Source organism: Barbatula barbatula (genome assembly GCF_947034865.1).
Source record: "Barbatula barbatula genome assembly, chromosome: 6".
In the NCBI taxonomy this organism is placed as follows: domain Eukaryota; kingdom Metazoa; phylum Chordata; class Actinopteri; order Cypriniformes; family Nemacheilidae; genus Barbatula; species Barbatula barbatula.
Window position 1 is genome coordinate 7,165,056 of NC_136765.1, and position 20,156 is coordinate 7,185,211.

Consider the following 20,156-nt stretch of genomic DNA (forward strand, 5'->3'; position numbering starts at 1 on the left):
TGCGTATTAGTCTGTCAACTACCCATAGTCTACATATTGGACACAGCTTTCTAAACACCTGTTGAGAGAAAGATGAGTGTATTTTATCTGTCTTGCAGGTGAAACAGTGACCCAATGAGGTGGAATACTATTTTAGCAGAGTGCTGGAAGAGAAGTCACCTTGCCCCAGTTCTCAGAGAGTGGATGGAGAGAGACAGACATCTCTGATTGTATGTTGCCACCTGGGAGACGGGAAGGTCAGTAAACAAACCAAACTGCGTTTCTCCTGCAGCAATGTGTAATTCTGCTTGTTGTTCAACTCATGTTAGAAAACGATATTGGACTCCTGCCCTATTTTCCAGCAAGTGACTGTTGTCAGTGTAAACACTAGCATCCAAAATGCCAGGAATTAAAATGTCTATGACTACAGATTAAGATTAGAATTTCAGTTTCTTTGAGCACATCAGAGCAAATGCCTTTTTTTGTGAAAGAAACTTTGTGAAAATTATGAGGTTTATTTCAGTCATTAATGTGATTCTAAATGAATACTACCACAACAGTTCTTTAACCGTGTAACAATGTGATAGCAAAATAATCTTAAATGAAATCTGTGTTAGTAATGTGCATGTGTGGGAGCCACAACCTGCAATTTGTGCAGACAACATCATTTCTTTTTATCAGTTGTTGTTGATTAAGCTGTCCAGCTGCAGTACAGAGACATACTGTACATACACATTTTAGGAGAAAATACTCAATACTGTTCTTTTCTAAATCTTAATGTAAGGCATGGAATGTAATGAGCATGACGAGTGGAATGGCATGCACAAAGTCGATTTTCTCTAGATACAAAAGTGAATATTTGAACTGTTGGTGACGCTATTGAGTGAGTGCCAGAGACCCTATAGTTGGTCACATGACTGTTGAGCACCACCACTACCAGTGTGCCAGATTTCATCATTTTATTACGTATGGTTCAAAGGGCTTCCATAGACTCCCTTTGGTTTAGAATAATAATAATAATACCCACAGAAGCGGTAAGGGCTACAGCTGTGGTAAAAATACAGTCGCTTGCACCTGCATTGTTTCTGGTTACTTACTTACTTACGCCTACCGCCGAACTTTGGGCATAGGCCACGAACAAGGGCTCTCCAGTCGTCCCGGTCATGGGGACAGTTAGAGAAGTTGGCCCAGGACCGGGACGACTGGAGAGCCCTTGTTCGTGGCCTATGTCCAAAGTTGGGCGGTAGGCGTGTGGCCAGACCTCTTCACATCTGCATCCAGGTTGCGGCACCAGCTCTTCCTTGGCCTCTCTTCCTTTTCCCTTGTGGGTTCCAAAAGAGGGCGTGTCTTGCTGTGCTTGATGCAGGCTTGCAAAGGGTATGGCCAACCCATCTCCAGCGTCTTTGGAAGATCTCTTCCTCAATAGGCTGCTATCCTGTTCGCTGTCAGAGCTCCAGGTTACTGATGGTGTTCGGCCAGTGTACCCTTAGGATTCATATGAGACAGGTGTTAATAAAGGACTGGATTTTCTTCATGGTAGTGACTGGTGTTCTCCAGGTCTCTGCACTGTACGATAGAACAGCCTTTATCATGTAGTTAAAGATCCCGATCTTGGTGTTCCTGGGCAACTCAGAGGATCCCCAGACTTTCTTCAGCTGGTGTAAAGCTGCCCTTGCCTTTCCAATCCACACCTTCACATCCGCCTCTGTCTTTCCCAACTACGCTGCCAAGATAGGTGAAGCTTTCCACTTCCTCTAGTGCTTCTCCTTCTAGCCTGATGGGGGCCGTGTCGTTATTGTTGACTTTGAGGATCTTGCTCTTCCCTTTGTGTATAATGAGTCGAAGGCTTACTGAATGAGTTGCGATGATATTGGTCTTCTTCTGCATTTGTTGCTGGGCGTGGGAAAGAAATGCCAGGTCATCAGCAAAATTTAGGTCATCCAATTGTGTCCAAGATGTCCATTGGATGCCATTCCTCTTCTGGGCAATTGATGTCTTCATTACCCATTCTTATGCCAACAGGAAAAGGAAGGAATGACAATAGGCATCCTTGTCTCACCCCTGTCCGTACTTCGAAGGCATCGGTAAGCTGCTGGTCATGTACCACTCTGCAGGTCATTCCCTCATATGAGTTCCTGATGATGTTAGTGATCTTTGCTGCTATCCCAAAGTGTCTCAACAGACTCCAGGTGGTCTGCCTATCCACGCTGTCAAATGCCTTCTCATAGTCAATAAAGTTGACATAGAGAGGTATGTTCCACTCCAACAACTGTTCCAGGATAATCTGCAGAGTTGTTATCTGGTCAGTGCAGGATCTACTCTTCCTGAAGCCAGCATGTTGGTCTCTGAGGTGTGGGTCGACCGCATCTTTTAACGTGTTTAGGAGGACTCTATTGAATATCTTGCCTGGGGTTGACAGCAGTGTTATCTTCCTGTAGTTGGAGCAGAAACTAAGATCACCCTTCTTTGGGAGCTTGACGAGATAGCCCTCGTTCCACTCTGTTGGAATGTCTTCCTCCTCCCAGATGTTTTGAAATAGGGGATAGACCTGAGAGCTTTTTGATTTTTATATACAGCTCTCTCATGCTACCATTTTGAGCCGCTTTTTCTGCCTCTGCTGCCAGTGCCTCCATTTAATTTCTCTTGCCTGCTCTTATACTCGGCTTTACTATTCTGTTTGCTTCTGTATACTGATCTTGGGCCTTGGCTTTTCTAGCATGTGTGTGGCTGCTGTTTATTTCTGCCTTCTTCCTTTTCCTCTCCTGGATTTTTTCCAAGGTCCCCACGGAGATCCATTTTTTTGCTCCCTGCTTCTTGTTACCTAGCACTTTCTTACATGTTGATGTTATTGCCTCTTTAATGCTCTGCTATTTTTTATCCATGGTCTTTCTATTTATCCGCTGCCGCAGGATCCGGGCCTTTTTGGAGAGTGTGCTTCGAAACACCCCCGGCGTTGACTGGATTGCCCTGTCCAGTTCCGCCTCAGCTTGAGCTTCTTGCGGGCGCCCAGGAGATGGTGGTCGGACGGTCCCCTTCTGACCCGTACATCTTCAAGGGATCTTCTGTACATTTTCCCGATGGATACATGGCCGATCTGGTTTTCCATCATCAGGTCTGGTGACACCCAGGTAGCCTTATGTATTCATTTGTTGGAAGAAGCTCCCGCCTATGACTAGGTTGGTAGTGGCACTTAGGTTGGCAAATCTCTCCCAAGCCTTATTTTCCCATTATTTGGCATTGAAGTCGCCCATGGTGACGATGATGTTTCGTCTTGGGCATGCCTGGATGAGGGTCAGCAGCCTATTATAGAAATCCTCTTTGACGTTGTCTTTGCTGTCATTGGTTGGAGCATAGCATTGGATGATATTCATGTTGATCCTCCTGTTCGTTGTGCGAAGCAGGCAGTGAGGATCTGTGGGCCATGTGCCTCCCATCCAATGAGCTCTCTGCTCCATCTTTGTCAACATCAGGGCCACTCCATGGCTGTGGAGTGGCGTTTGCTTCCTCGTGGCCTGAGAACAGCAGCAGCTCCCCTGTGGCTAGTTTCTTCGTTCCAGAAATGTCCACCTAGCCTCACTGATTCCCAGAATATCTAGGTTGTAGCGTCTCATCTCGGCTGCTACTTTGAGCTGTTTTGCCGGTTTCAAACCTGGTTCTGACATTCCATGTGCCGATGTTAGTGGTGGTCCTGGTGGAGGTGATGGTTGTTGGCCTAGTAGCTTCCAAGGGGCTTTCCCTTCTAGGCGTCATACTTTCTCCAGTTGTGGGTCCATCCTCTATCAGGGCCTTAGTTGCTTTTGAATTTCTTATTTGCGAATCTTCAGATCATATACACACATTAAAAGTAGACTGCTCACCCTTAGTTAAATTCTCCATAGAGCATACAGTATTATTATGCAAAAGCAATGCACTACACAATGCTGTATTATTATGAGAGGGTTATTTAATTTATAAATGTATTTATTTATTAATGGCAAAATATGAATAGTTAAAATACCAATGAAATTTGTGCTGTATATGTACATGGCATTATATTTTCATGGAATGGTGTTTTTACTTTTGGAAACCTCAGAAAAAAGGGTTAATAAACCGTTTTAACACTACGGTTGTTATTACATCCAAGGTTATTGTTGTGTTAAGAAGACTCACAACAGGAAGCAGTGGGCTTTAATTGCCTCCCAACAGATTGCTGCCTTACAGAGAAAGTGGGTTAATTGTGTGGGTTGGGAAAGCCATTCCATGACCTTTATCAAGCATTACCAAACACAGCTTTTTGAAGCTTCAATGTTTACAGGTTTGCCTCCTATTTCATATTAAACAAGTTGGCTGCTTTTCTAAATAAAAGGGCAGTCCTTCAGGATGACATTCATTACTATGCATGGATTCACACAGGTCATTTAGAAATGGTGTTTATCAGTTCAGATACCATATACACATGTTCTATTATACCACAGCAGCCAAATTACATACATTTCAGTAACTTTATCTTAAGGTCTCATACGTTAACATTTATGAATGCAATATCACAACTACTATACTTCTAGAAACAGTTAAAACATCACAGTTAAAAACAACACATTAATGTTTTGTTATTTTCAACACAAAATGTGTTAAATAAGATAAATCAAACAATGTGTTGAAGTTAATACATTCATTTTAAAAGTGTAGAACATTACCAACTATATCATACATTTTTTAAACCTCATCATGAGATCCATTACAACAGTATTACATTATAAAATTCTGAATATGCCGTTACTTACTGAGATTTAGTTTGATGCTGCACAAACTTAATACATGAACACTGTAAATCAGGGGTCGGCAGTAGGCGGCCCGTTGGCCCGCAGCTAGTTCTGAAATAGATCCATCACAATCATGTCTTTAGTGAATTTGCCTGAATGAATTGAGAGCTTTTCATTTTAAAAGTTTTGACAGATATTCAAAGGAGTCTGTCAATCGCTAGACACACTTTTAAAATAGCCATCATGAGGTATGAAAAAACTAACAGTGAAGCATTGAAACGTTTGCTTATAACACGGGACCTCAGCACAAACATGTGAACAATAACAAAGCGAATTCAGCTTTCTTTGAAGGTGCTTCGTCTCGTGGTGCCGTCTAATATTATATTCTTTGCAAACAGCGACAACTTCGTTGCAGATAAGATAACACCAGCTTTGCATTCACAAAACTAGGTAGGATGAATGCATAGTTGTCTTTCCATTCCTCTTTGTATGCCCTATTTTCGCTGTCCACTTTCTCTTTAGACTTTTTGATATTACCATTATCTCTCACCATCTAGCTATTATACAACTATTATGTAATTATATAATTACTATATTTTAAAATTAGGCTATTCTAGTTGCATTTTTCATCAATTAATTTCTTAAATTATCCCCGCCATCTAGCGGCGAATTTGTAATTTGCAAACTTACTTGCAGACCCCTGCTGTAAACCTACATATCTTCATTAGTATGTTTCTCCCCTCTTTTAGGACCGTACATATCGCCATCTGAGATCTGCTATATTTATAATGATATCATCTTGAAAGCTCTTGTGGAACATGTTCCTACTAAGACTAGCCTGGGTCATACGACTCTATGACGTATGCGTGGGCATCGAGCTATGACAGCAGGCTTACTTTGAGCACATACTAAACTATAAGTGTGACGCTTATCTTACTTTTCCACTCTCAACTCCACCTAAATCACTTTCTGCAGGGGTTAATACACTATATATTTAGTCATATAAAAATGTTGTTTCTGGCTGAGATGATCATGCATTCATTCACTCATCTGTTTACTGACAAAGTAGACCCTACTACCAATCTTTTTGTACAGTTTTGAGTTTTGTTACTTATCATGTTGGGTCATCACCTTACTACCCTTTTCCAAACAACATCAAAACTTGCTGTTTAATCAGTATGATGCATTGTCTGAGAAACTAACTAGCTAGTCATAAGTGTTTTCCGAAAACTTCCGATTACTTTCACAGTGTGCAGTTTTGGACACAATAATCTTTTCACTGTTTTTGGATTCTGAGGCTCTGAATATCTTCTTTTTTTAGTACTGTAGCAGTACTGTTGTTTTTTTCTGTGGATACGAATTATACCCCAAAGTCTATGCTCTGGCATAAAATTAAAAAAATTAAAAGACTTACATTAAAGTTGAGCACACCGTAGAGAATTGGGGATGGTCTCTTTTGACTTGGACCAGTAAACAACCACTTACAAACAACCCACAACGTCCTAACAACTGCCAGGATAAGCAGGCAACTGCATAGCAACATTGTCATGATTCTCGAGTGGTGAGACACAGAGAGAGGACCCAGGTGCAGACAGCGGGTAAGGGGTTAACATATATTTAATAAATAATAAAACAAAGACCCACGTGGGGGTAACATAACAAAACATGGTAATATTATGACAAGACAGAACTGGACTAAAACTAACTATACATAAACAAGACTTGAATAAACTCTTGACAAAAACTACAAATAACTAAACTAACACAACACAGGAACTCACCACACAAACCACAATGAACCACCAGAAGACAGAAGACACAAGGGCATTAAATAAGGGAGCAAATCAAGAGGGAAACAGGTGAAGGGCATTAATCAATAACGAGGGTAACGAGAGGATGGGAACAAAGACGAGACAGCAGAGAGAGTATGGAAGGCCATAAGAACAATAATTGACTCTCTCCACACAAAACATGAGGTTCTGTCATGATCCTGCCACTACACTAAGAGAAACATGACACGATGCAGCAGAATTATGACAAACATACTATAAACCATTACATAAATCACTCAGAGCACCTTAAAAATCACATAGAAACACATGAAAAACCCAGAATGCTCTATAGATTAACTATTATTTAAACATTATATAATTGTGACATTTAATTTACCTTTAATTGTAAGTTTATTGTGAGGCCTCAAACGACCAAATATTATTTAATAAATGTATGAAATTAATAGTGACATCTTTTCGACCCAATGACATTCATTACATTTATTAGAGTATTTTTTGCCCAATTCATTTCAATTTTCAACTTGCAGTTGTAATAGCAATGTTACGCTAATAATATTGGGTACATTCCACTTGCATAAGGCAAGATAAAGTATATCTCTGTCAGCTTTGTGAAACCCCCCTGGAGACTGTTTGTGTCCAGGCTGTTTAAATGTTTAGCACGTCAGGTAAACCATTAGCTGGTGACCTGCCAGTCAACTGCCTACATGCCACATGCTGTCTGTTAACAGCCAGTATGTCAGTGGATGTCGGTCCACCACCTGACCACGGTCTCGGTTACTCTCCTCAGCCATCTGGCATGGCTTTCTCTCCTGAGATAGGATTAAGTGCCCTCGCCTGTCAGACAAATGACAACAGTTCCACTGCAAACTCCAGAAAATTATAGTGGAAAAACTGCTGAGTTACAGTGTTAAGACTGATGTTGCTGAGTTCTGGTTTTCACACAAATAACAAACTGTCTTCAGTGTCATTTGATTTGCCAATTGTAGCTTCTTAGTGTTTTTTATATGTACAATGATGTTTGCAATCAGTATGTTGAAGTGATGTAGATGCTTTTACTTTTTATGCACAGACTACAGCCACATTTGTAAAGTGATTGTTGATCTTAGAAGATTTCTGATAAAAAACATTCATGGAAATCAAAAATGTTTGACCAGCTGTGCTCTATCAGTATTAATAGACCATTAACATATTCCTGTTGTACTTTTAGTAGACAGAAATGACAATTTTCAATACTATTTCAAAAAAGCTTTGAAAGCTGTCTCAAATTTTTTAATTGAAATCAAATCTAGTCACTTGCATTTAAATTATATTTTATAGTGATATATATATATATAAATTATATATATAGATTTACAAAATGGCTAAACTAGATTTTTTATTTTATATGAAAACAATTAGATTTATCTAAGAATGATAAGACATCTTCTGAAGTTGAAGTTAAATGTTTACAGTGTACATTTTTTATGTGTCCTACAGTATGAAAGAATGTGCATTACATTTCACAGTGTGGCATGGGAAATTATGGAGTGATAACAACAAAGGATAACATTTTCTTATTTTGCCAATTGTGCACTTGGACATTAAGAGGATAGTTCACCCAACAATGTAAATTCTGACTTCATTTACTCACCCTCAGGTTGTTTCAAGCCTTTATAAATGTACTTGTTCTGTTGAAGCAATTTTCATTATCCACTACCATAGTGGGGGAAAAAATATATATATTATGTTCTGTTGAACACAAAATGAGAATTTTGGAAAACAAACAGTTCTGGGGCATCTTTGACTACCAATTAATGTTTCATACTATCATGGTAGTTTATCAGAAAAAAGTAATTTATACAGGTATGAAATTAAAAATGGTAACGTAATTGTCATTGAACTATTCCATAAATGTAGCAACACAATTATAAGAAATATTATAAGCAGGCAAATTATATCTGTTGCTAATCTGAAAACAAAGCATCAATAGCTCATATAATTACCATGTCATAAATCACAGGTTATTATAATTGCCTGGGTTACAGAGAAAAGGATTAGACACACATCTTTAAATTCAGATAACAAGCAGGGTATTGAAACGAGATGTCAATGAATATCCAGTACACAAGCTGATCAAATCTAACATTAAACTACTTATTTTAATGTAAATGCTAGAATATAATGATGCAGTTTTTCAAGAATCCAAACATTTTGAAAGCAAGTATACATACAAACAACTTCAATGTGCTAAAACAAAGGAATTTTCAGAGGTAAAAGAGCCAGAGGTATCCGCCAGAGAGACAGAGTCCGCAGCACAAAGTCCCACTACCTCCGCAGATGAGAGAGGGAGGAGTACTCATGAGGTGGGAGAGTGGGTAGGCTGATGGTGCAATCCAAGGTCCGAGGGTGATCGGTAGGGGGCGGCGAGAGAATGGTCCGGGGACACAAGAGGGGTGTAAGCAAAGGATGACAAGAACAGGCACCAAGCGATGCTAGTGAGGTATAACCTCTTAAATAGACAAAAACTGAGACAAGACAAGGGCTATGGCAAGATACTATAGGCTAGACTCACTAGACCTAGGTCAGTCTGAACTCGTGTGAAAACATGCAACGGTCAGACAAAGGACGAGTGAAAGAGAGGGGTAATAATTGGAAATCTACTGAGTGGAAATCAGTAGCCGGTGTGGAATGATTACGGGAACGAGTCAACCTAAAAGGGGAAAATGGGCAACAGGTGCGAATGATGACAAGGTGAATAACTGGTGAGGGGGAAGCCCTAACGGGGAAACACAAGGTCGGGGCGAGTGACGTAGACAATGAGTCAAACAACGGAGCACACGTGCCTGACAAAACATAGACACACCTCCCCTGCCAGAAAACACCCAGACAAGACTGAAACCACGACAAGCACAGAACTGCTTTAACTCAGTGTAAAGATTTAATTAAATATATAATATGATTCAAATCAAAGATGCCATTCACTTACAAGTAAACTGTAATAACATGTTATGCAGGTTTTTAGACATACCGTGGCATTTCATTAAAATTGCTAAATGAGTTCTGTGTACATCTTGATGTAATTCAAGCCTGTAAGATTTGAATGTAGAAGTTCTTTTTGATGATATTTTAGCTTAATTCAGTAGCTTTCATTGTAACAAAAAAATCATTGCCAATTACAAATGACTAATTTGACTAAATAAGCACCATATCGAGTTCAGATATGTATAAATGTCTATCGGGGAAGTTCATTATTATCAAGGAGCCTGTGAAACATCTGAACATGGAATTCTTCAACTCACCTCGTTGTCACATTACTTATTGTTTCCCAGTTCTCTGGTGCACTTAAACCTGTAAAAATAATATGTCCTGTAAAATCATTTAAGCTGTATTTAGCGCCTCTCATGGACTCTTTGTTGTGCAATCCAACATAAAAATCCCACAGCAGTTGTTGTAAAGTCCTTTTGACAGTGCCGTCTTGAAACAATTTAGGTTGTGGTCAAGCACCAACCTTCCGGTTGGACTTGTTAACCCAACACAGAAGTGACTTAAATTGCAATTCATCAACTGGCCCCACTAAAGACTGACTCCCAAAGAGAGCAGCATCTCATTGAGCCCAATGTTAAATTCATATAATAGAAGGATAATCCTTCTCTCAGTTATTTCTCCTTTGAAACTCCCGGACACGCGTGAACAGGAGGGTGGCTCCGTGGCTTGAGCCACTGCCCATTTGCTCTCACAGACTGGGGCACCCTCTGGTAGGCAAAACTGAACTGTAGAGTAAAGTGTACGAGAGATCATTCACCTCTAAAAACATTCTCTTATTACACCGCTAAAGGTCCGCGTATTCCCCTCCACGTTTTCCATTTAATGCTCGTTCCTGGCAGTCTGTGTCCGTTCAATGGAGACGAATGATCGTTCCATCAACAAGTAGATGCAGTAGAGTTTACATTACACTTAGTGCTTGATCTCCAGAAGTAATATTTTCATAGTTTTTAAAGGATGTCTGTCGTAATTAATTGTTTTTGCTCTTGGTCTACTGTAACAGTATTTAGTATTTTTTGGAAGTCTGCCTGAAACCTATAATCTTTTAACACCACATAAGCTGTTGTTGTTACACTTTCTGGGCCTTTACAAAAAACGTGTTATGTAAAGAGTGTTGTGTTCTACAGACATCTCTGAACAAACTTAATATAGAGTTTCCTGTAGCTCGGTGATTAGAGCATAGCACTAGCAATGCCATGGTCGTGGGTTTGATCCCAGGTGATTGCACAAACTTAGAAACAAAAAATGTTTAGTATAATGCAATGTGAGTCGCTTTGAATAAAAGCATCTGCCAAATGCATAAATGTAAATAGACTTTCGGAAATGCAACACAGATCATACACCACTGCACATTAACAGAGGCTGTGTAGATAGCTTCTCAACTTTCAGATTTCTGGGCACGAATTGCAGAGGATCTCACCTGGAGAACACCTCGACAGCAGTCAAAAAGACACAACAGAGACTCTACTTCCTGGTGATCCACATAAAGAAACACCTGCGAAAGCAGCAGCTTGTGTGCTTCTATCGCTACTCCATCGAGAGCGTAATAACATAATGCATATCCACATGGTACACCAGCAGCTCAGAGGCAGAGAAGAAAGCCCTCCAGGGGGTGATCAACTCTGCAAAGAGAATCATTGGCTGCTCTCTACCTACCCTTAAATAACTTTTCACAGCACACTGGCTCAGAAGGGCAGCAAACATCCTAAAGGACCCTTACCACCCTGGACATTACTGCCATCTGGAAAAGGATCCAGATCCATCCCAGCATGTACCAATAGAGTGAAAGACAGCTTTTACCCCAGTGCCATACGGGAACTGAACACTGCTAGCACACATCCACTCACAAATAACTAATGAATACACCAATTATCCACAGGGTTCATCCTTGTATTTCTCAGATTATTACACTCAATATAACAACATACTACCAAGTTTATGCTCTACATTACTTCAGTTTCCATTTACATTACTCAGTACCTGTTCCTACAACTCTTTATTGTGTGCAATACCCACACTACTGCATATTGTGAAATATCCTATCTACATAATGTGTAATACCTGATTTCACTGTGCAACTGCAAAATGCTACATTATGTCAACTTACCTATGCAGTGCCAATTGTTCAATACCTACTGTATCTATATAATGTGCTTTTTTTCTCCTTTTATGTATTTTTTTATTTATTGTTTAGTATGTTAGATAACTACAGACTGGACTGCTCCGCTGTACTTGTATAGTGACAATAAAGAATCTTGAATCCAGAATCTTGAATAGCGTTATCAAAATGGTCTGCATTTACGGATCCAGGAAATATGGTCTAGTATCCATGCCAGGCGATGTTGCTGTGTACAGAGACAGGACGTGTCTGAGTACATACACACTTATAGGCCTAAAGGGCTTTTTAATGCCCTTGGTCGAAATATATGTGCACTGTAAAAAATCATTAGTTGACAACTTATGATATTTTGTTCCTTTTTTGCATAGAAGTTTTAATTACTTATTTGGATAAGTGAAACTGAAGTAAACTTTAAATGAAAGTTCTGCCAACTAAAGTGAAGTTCTCAAAACTCCAAATAAGTTCAGACAAGTAAAGAGATGTTTTCAAAATTGCATCCAACAAGTTCAGCTAAAGTCGTGTTTTTCAAAACTTATAAAAACCTTCAGAAGTACAAAAGAATGAGTTACTAGTAGAACATTCCTTTGTAAAATACATTTCATTTAAACAAAAATTATGACAAATTAACAATACAACACAAACAACCTTTATAAGCTCACAGGTAAAAAAATACAAAAGTAAATTGATCCTAAAGGTACTGTGTGTACTTTTTTGGATGACTTTGAATGCAATATAATATATACACATGACTATGCCTTCAGAGGTTTATAAAGAGCTTACATAATGAAGCGTTGTGTTTTATTACCTTAGAATGAGCTATTTCTATCTTCATATATTGCATGGAATTCGTCATGTTGTGTCTGCAGTCATAGTGCTTTAAAAGAGTTGTTGTTTATTTATTTTATTTAACGTCCATGACACCCTTGCATGGTTTGGACGATATCTTGTGTAATGCACTTCCATTGTACTCGGTCTATTGCCAAGGTTTGAATATGTTCTAGCCATTCTCTGTCAAATTTGTTTCTACTCAATCCAAAGGGTACCATAATAATGGATTCGGCAGCCTTGTGAAAGTATCTTTTGGTTGTCATACGAACGCCTCCTCTGGGGTGCTTCCAAAGAGGGCCAGGAGTGGCCATAAAAGTTTGTAATGGTAGGCGGTTATTTTGCATACGTAACACATGTCCGTTTCCAGCGACGTTGCATAAGCACTGAGGACAGTGGTTCCTTTAGGCAAGAGCGTTCACGGACCTGTTCATTTGAGATGAAGTCGGACAAACAGATTTTGGCTATGCGTCTCAGGCAGCCGTGGTCGAATATTTCCATCCTTTTTTGTTGGTCGGCTTTCAGGGGCCATGTTTTTGAGGCATACAGTAGTGTTGCCCGGATTATAGCGCAGTATATTCTATCATGTCTATTCCATAAATATTTCAGTGCTGCAAAGATTGAGGAAGCTCTTTGTATTCTTGTTTGAACACCCCTGTTTTAGTGGTAAAGGCATGGCCATCTTCGCCATAGGCTCTGACTTTGCAGTTTGTGTTTTCATACATTGATGCACATAGATTTACCGACTTGTTGGGTTTTCCTTCCATTTTAAGTAGAGACCAAATAGTTCCTCTGTCGACACTATCAAAGGCTGCTGTGAAATCCAGGAATGCGACTACAGTTGGTTGCCTAAATTCATGTCGCAGTTCTATTATTTGCCGAAGGGAAAATATTTGGTCGGTACAGCTACGACCTGGTCGGAAACCAGCTTGGTTTTCTCTTGTAAACATTTCACGAATGGGCAGGATCCGATTTAGGAGAATTCGTTCCATGAGTTTGTAGGCAATGGCTAGACGGGAAATACCTCGGTAGTTCTTGCAGTTTCTCTTTTCACCTTTCTTGAAGATGGGTATTATGATAGCAGTTTGCCAATCTGTAGGGATCTTTTCATCCACCCATATTTTGGTATAAAGGTGGTATAGGTCCTGTAACAGGCTAGGTTTGTCGATTTTAAATAGGTCAGGGGGTAGACCATCTACACCAGGGGCACGGCCGCTCTTAAGGCATTTAATGTCTTTTTGAATTTCATCCAAGGAAGGCGGCTCTTCACTTACGTTGTAATTTAGTGGCGGTTTGCATTGGGGTATGGCTTGGGTTGCCTGTGGAGGATTTCGCTTTAGCAGTTCTGCAAAATATTCGCACCATCTATCATGTAGTTGTTCTTTGCTTTTAATGACCTGGTCATGCTTGTCCAGAATGGTTCCACTTATAGGTTTTGAATATTCTCTTGCCAGATTGTTGGCCAATCGGAATAGTTTCTTGCAATCTCCTCGATTTTGGGCATTCTCCAGTTCTATGGCTTGATTTGTCCAAAAAATTTCCCTGTCCTGCTTGGCAGAGCGTTTTATCTGCCTGGCTAATTCAGCTGCAAGGATATGATTGTTATTATTTCGTGCAGTCTTCCTTTGATTGGATATGGAAATGGTGTTTGTGCTAATCCAGTCTTCATTCATCTGTCTTAGTACAGCTTCTGCCGAGGTGGTGAGGCTTTGCTTGATTTGTGTCCATATCCCATCGACTGAGTGAGATACGAAATGCGGTTTAGAACTACTATACTTAGAGACAAGCTCGGTTTTCTTGTCTGTGAGTTTTAGTTGTGCAATGTCAAATTTTTTGAGTGGCTTCAGATATGGGGCACACTTTTATCTTGGCCAATACTAGACCGTGGTCTGTAACAATATTTATGCCCCAGTAGGAACGAGCGTCTAATAGGGTGTGACGCCAGGGTTTGCAGATTAGAATAAAGTCAATTTGGTTACGGGTCTTTCCATCTGGGCTAATCCAGGTTTGTAGATGGCGACATTTATGGCTGAATAGGGTGTTAGCCACTATAAGCTGGTGATTTGATGCTAGGAACAGGAGGCGCTCCCCATTACCAGTCAGCATTCCTAGGGAGTCTCTTGGCGATCCTGAACTGGTGGTTCAAGCTGAGCATTGAAATCTCCTGCCAATATGAGGTAATCATTCTTTGGAGTATCTTCAATTGTGAGGTCAAGTGCCTCATAGAAAGTTTCCTTAATATCGTCTGAGGCTATATTTGTTGGAGCATACACTGCAATGTTTGTAATATTATAAGTTTTAACCTTTAGGCGAATTTTGGCAATACGGTCATTAATAGGATTCCATTCCATTAAGGCATTGTTGATAGTTTTGGAAATTGCAATACCAACACCATTGAGACCCTGTCGTTGGGCCTCTTTCTCCACTATAATATAAGGTGAAAAAGTCAGTTTTGCCAGGTATTTTATTTTACATGTGCCAGATTCTGGCATGCGAAGTTCAGATAAGCAACAAATGTCAATGTTCAAGTTGCTTAACGTAGTAGCTAGTAAAGCCTGTTGACCAGATTGTAACCAAGTTCGAACGTTTAAAGTACTCATGTTCAATGGTACATCTTTGAATAGATTTAAAGGAACATTTGCGTCGCCTCCCAGATATGCCGTAGCATTATGACTAAATACATTAACGTTGTGCATTTCATAGCATTAATTAGCTAGATAACGCGAGGGGGCCCCAACCCCAGGGGAAAAAAATTATCCTCTTCCCCAGTCTGCATGTGTGACACTTCAGCATTGTCGTCGAGGTGTAGGTTTAGGGAGGTGACAGATACTGTACAGACCCTTCTGTATCCCGTCCAGCATGACAAGGTCTTTGATAATCCATGATCCCAAAATTGCCCATGTTGGATTGGTGGGTTATTATACAGTGCCCTTGATCGCTGCCGCCCAGAGCTTCTTGGTCAAAGCAGCAGCACCACTTACTTCTATAGTCTCTCATCAACTTACAATCCACGTTTTTACCGTGGGAAGATGACACTTGTTACCAATGTTTAAGTAAGTTATGTAATAGCAATAGTCATTTTTAGAGAAGATTTAATATTAAAGCTACATTTATTATTAAATATATAGTAAAACATGTAAAAGTATTATATTTTTATTTAACCTAGTATCAATGGCTTGAATTTGTGGTGTCTTATGACAATGCATTGATATGGTGTTGTAAAGAATTTGCAGCTCCTCTTCATTGGTCAGCAAAAAATTTCTCAAACTGTTTATATATACTGTATGCCTGAAGTTATTCTATTAAGATTAGAAAAATTACATCACCGACCAGAACATTTAAAAAACAGTGTATACGATCAACAATCAACACTATTATTTGATTTGATTTGATTCAATTTATTGTCATTACACACATACAAGTACAGTGCAACGAAATGTATTTTTAGAAGAAGATAAAGCATAACATGGGGAAGGTGGGGAGAAAAACATGTACACAATACACCAAAGACAAGACTTGCAACAGGGATAGGTAATCCAGTTCCGACAAGCAGCATCTGATTCTGCTGCCATGATGGCGCCGCATGCAGACCCACTTGTCAGGCTGGCGGGTCAAAGCTAGGAGGCACTGGATCTGGGAGTGGGTTTTTTGTTTGTGTGTGTGTGTAAGAGTCTATGTTGTGATTGTCTATGCAGGTGTTTCAGTAGAATGGGGGAGGTACGCAAGAGTATTAATGACCTGAAAGAAATTTTCTGCCAATGATAGCATTTTAATTTTTTAGTATAACTTCTGGCATTGTTGAAACTCACCACAGGGTGTCCGGTAAGAGACTAAGTCGATTGATGTCTGATATTTGGAAGTAAACCTGTTAAGTTGCCACCACAGCAACTTGGTAGCAAAGAATTCATGAAATTATTTATTGGAAAAAACATACTAGTCAAAAAAGTAAAAGCTCAACCTCCAAGTCGGTCCTATGAATTAGTACCAACCATCGACCCAAAAGAAAAGCTACAGTGTTTTCCACCTATAAAACAGGAAGATTTAAGTAAACTTATTGCAGCATCTAAACTTACAACATGCTCATTAAACCCCCTACCAACTAAATTATTAAAAGAGTTACTACCTGTTGTGATTGAGCCCATTTATAACATTATCAACTCGTCAATTAATCTTAGAGGTAGAGCTTTCTCATACATAGCACCTAAACTCTGGAATAGCCTTTCCGATACTATTCGAGGGTCGGACACACTCTCCCAATTTAAATCTAGATTTAAGACACATCTTTTCAGACAAGCATTCAGTTAATGCATAACATACTAAATAAACCACAGGGAGATTGCATTTATTAGATATTTTTTACTAGATTAATCTTGCTTGTTCTATAAACACCATGCACTCTGCTGTGTTTGACCTTATTTGTGTATTTCTTTTTTTCTTATTTTCTCCTGTAGAGCTGATTTGGAACAATGCAAATTGTGAAAAGCGCTATATAAATAAAACTTAATTGAAACGAATGAATACATAGTCGAGCAGTGAGAGTGCAAAGTACTGGAGGCCGGCAAATTGTTTTGTGTATACATGCACGACTGAACACGTAAAGCGCATGACGTCATCGTTTTCAGAAAGTTCCATCTTGCAGAGACGAAAGTTTGTGTTTTCAGTCACCCAAAACGCTGTGTCTGTACTCCATACGAATCACAGCACAGTACTTTGGCCCACAAGCTTTTATTGTAACAGTAAACAGGTTTAATTTACAACTACTATTGATTTTGTAATATTTCAGTCATCCTCAATAGGCAGACCGCTGTCCGGATCCGGACCTTTGCTTCATTCCATCCAGACCACCAGACATAGCCTAATTAACCATTTCAAACTTTTAACTATTTTTGTTGTTTAAATTGAGCTGCTTGTCTTCACAACGGAGAATCACATCACACGCGCTTTCAGGAACATTTATGTCATTTATCTGTTGCCGCTATATCTCCTAATATCTTTATTTGGCGCCAAACTTTTCAGACAATTCCATTTTTTCACATGGGCTGGCACTTTATTACTCTAAAAAAATTAATTTACTTAGATATATATCTTTATTTTTTATATATCCAACAATACCCATTTTTATTGAAATAATAAAATACACAATAGTCAAATACACGTCAAATAATGCATATTGTATATTTATAAACAACATTTCCCTACTTTGTCCTCCATTTTTATATTTATGCTTCAGAATTTTTGCTAAAATGGATACCTATTGATAATATTTTAAAAGCCTTTTTGTTGAAAGCACACCAGTGCCTTAAAGTAACTACCCCATAATTTACTTTCCATCACATACCCTCCTAGGTGTATATGAATTACTTTTTTTAAATTATATTAAATATTATGTTATATGCAGTTTTGAAGTAATATAAGTCAAATACTGCCAAGCATGAGGATGAGTAAATGGTAGGGTATCTTTTCTTGTAAAAAAAGCTTTCTTGGGCCTCTCTGTATGTTTTGGAACAAAACTGTTGTTTTTCTCCGTCCATCAGTGTAGGTCTAAGGTTATCTTTCCTCCGGCTGTTAGTTTTGTCAATTCAAACATGCTTATCTTCAATTGTAACGCTTTTTCTGGAGTGTAGTGCAGTCAGGATAAAAAATGAAAGTGTGCATGTCTGAATAAGTAGGGAAAGCAGAGCAGAATAAGAGAGGTACAAAAACAAATCACACTCAACTCGGCTGCAAATTAAGTCACACAATTCAAGCAGAACAGCTGCTCAGAAATGATGATGGAACAAACAAATTAAAACAAAATCAAATCTCCTTGTCACACAAACAAAAGAGTTAAGGTGGGTTGATGAATCATTTGTGCCAATGGTGGAGGATGAGACTGTAGTTGTGACAAATATTACGTGGCAGAATGTTCTCATATTTATATCAAAGCCTTTGCCTGATAGACTCAATATGTGGTATAATTAGAAACTAGCGATGCTGGCAGAGCTCTAATTCTTTCATTTCAATTAGGTCCCCTAGTGTCAAACTCCTGGCTCTCACATCTACTGAAAAAATATCAAAGGAACAGTCTATTGTCTAAGTGTCTAAAACATTTATTGGTGGTTGTTTCTTTTGCCCACAGCAATGCATCTTCAAATTCGAATGTTTTTCAATAGCTTAGCTGTGGTGTAGGAGGTCATTCATGTGTCTCTGTGAAATACTCTCCTTTGGAATGTGAAAATAAACAAGCATAAATGGAATGCAACATTTGTGTTAATCTTAATATTCCCGCAGCTCATGTGTTAAATTATCTGATGCAGCTGTTGTATTGAGTCTGTACCCAGCTCAGTGAAAGAAGAACCTCCCGCTTCGGAAGATCTCTGATCTGCTTTGGCAGTGGAAAGGAGTAGGTGTAAGAAGCACTTCCCTGATGACATTACAGGATGCCTGTTGTCCTTAGGGCAGGTGATGCAAAGAGCCGTGTTTTCCCCACTAGATTTGGCCCACCTTGTTAGCAATTTGGTTCTCTGCCAACTACTTGGCACAACTTAGCTCCAACCAGAAGAGAGGACTGAAACAGGTTTTCCGCTACAAGCACACTTGGATAAGCTACGGTTACAGCTGCAGTTTGGTTAGAGGCCAGGCATCCCTCAAGGCTCTATGCTCCGATAGTTATGAATTGTGGAAACAAAGTAAATTCCAGCATAAAAATGTACACCATAGATCAGTAGCAACTGGTGCAAAATGTTTTGTATCATTACCTCTTATTAAAATGGAAATTTAACCATCAACGCAAATAACTAATAAATTTACTTTGTAAACTAAGTAAGTTTACATTGGTTTTTAGAGTAATAAAGTGCCATCCCACGTGAAAAAATAGGGGAGGTCTGATGGAATTGTATTTATTTATTTTAGATTTAGTTAGTTTGTGGTAAAGCTGTTTGAGCATAAACCATATATGCAACAACAAGCTACTCCCTGCAGTAGTTACATCACGACGGCCAAATTTGACATAAACCCTGCTCCCTGGAACACGGATAGGGTAATGGGCATAGATATCAAAACTAGATCTCGCATTAGCATCTGTTTCTATGGGCCGCTATACGTAGGTCGTCCGCCATATTGGAACGGTGCCCTCTGTGTTGCCAATTCCAGTGGAATTGGGTTACTTTGTAACTATTTCTCCAATTTGTTATATCCGCAGGTTAGGTGTGGAAGGATTTTGTTATATAGCTGTCAATTCTAAGATTAATTTATTTATGAATGTTTAAATTCTGTTATTTGGACTAGGGACGTTAGGCATGTGATGTAGGATTTTGTTTCACAGATCTGGCAACCCTGCCAAGCCGGTCCGTTAACACTCGAAAGCAAGCTTACTGTGTGTGATTATGAAAACATAGTTGCTGTTGTGTAAACTCAAATTATATTTCCTACATTAACACAGGACAACAATGATAGGGAATCCATATTTTGTTCGGGAATTAAAATGCACAGCCATGGCTGCGCAGTGTTGTGGCATTCTAGCAAACTGTGAGTGACGTGAGTGGACTGTTCCAAGATGGCGGACGCGTTTACGTGCTTGGAGAGCTATGGTAATGGGAAGGACATCTTCCGTACCCCTTTAAAGTTTTTTGCAAATCAAAAAAAATTCAGTGTAACAAAGGTCAGAAAAAACTGAATTAACTGGCCTTAAAAAATCAC

At 39.3% G+C, this 20,156-nt stretch overlaps 1 protein-coding gene across 1 annotated transcript in view; it reads left to right on the forward strand.

Moving 5' to 3' along the window:
- LOC306895009 (leucine-rich repeat and fibronectin type-III domain-containing protein 2) overlaps positions 1 to 20,156 on the forward strand; it is a 136,316-nt gene that overhangs the window by 55,770 nt on the left and 60,390 nt on the right. The window contains exon 2 of the mRNA XM_079457898.1: positions 99 to 236. The gene's annotated coding sequence lies outside the window, so the exon portion shown is untranslated. The remainder of the gene's footprint in view (positions 1 to 98; positions 237 to 20,156) is intronic.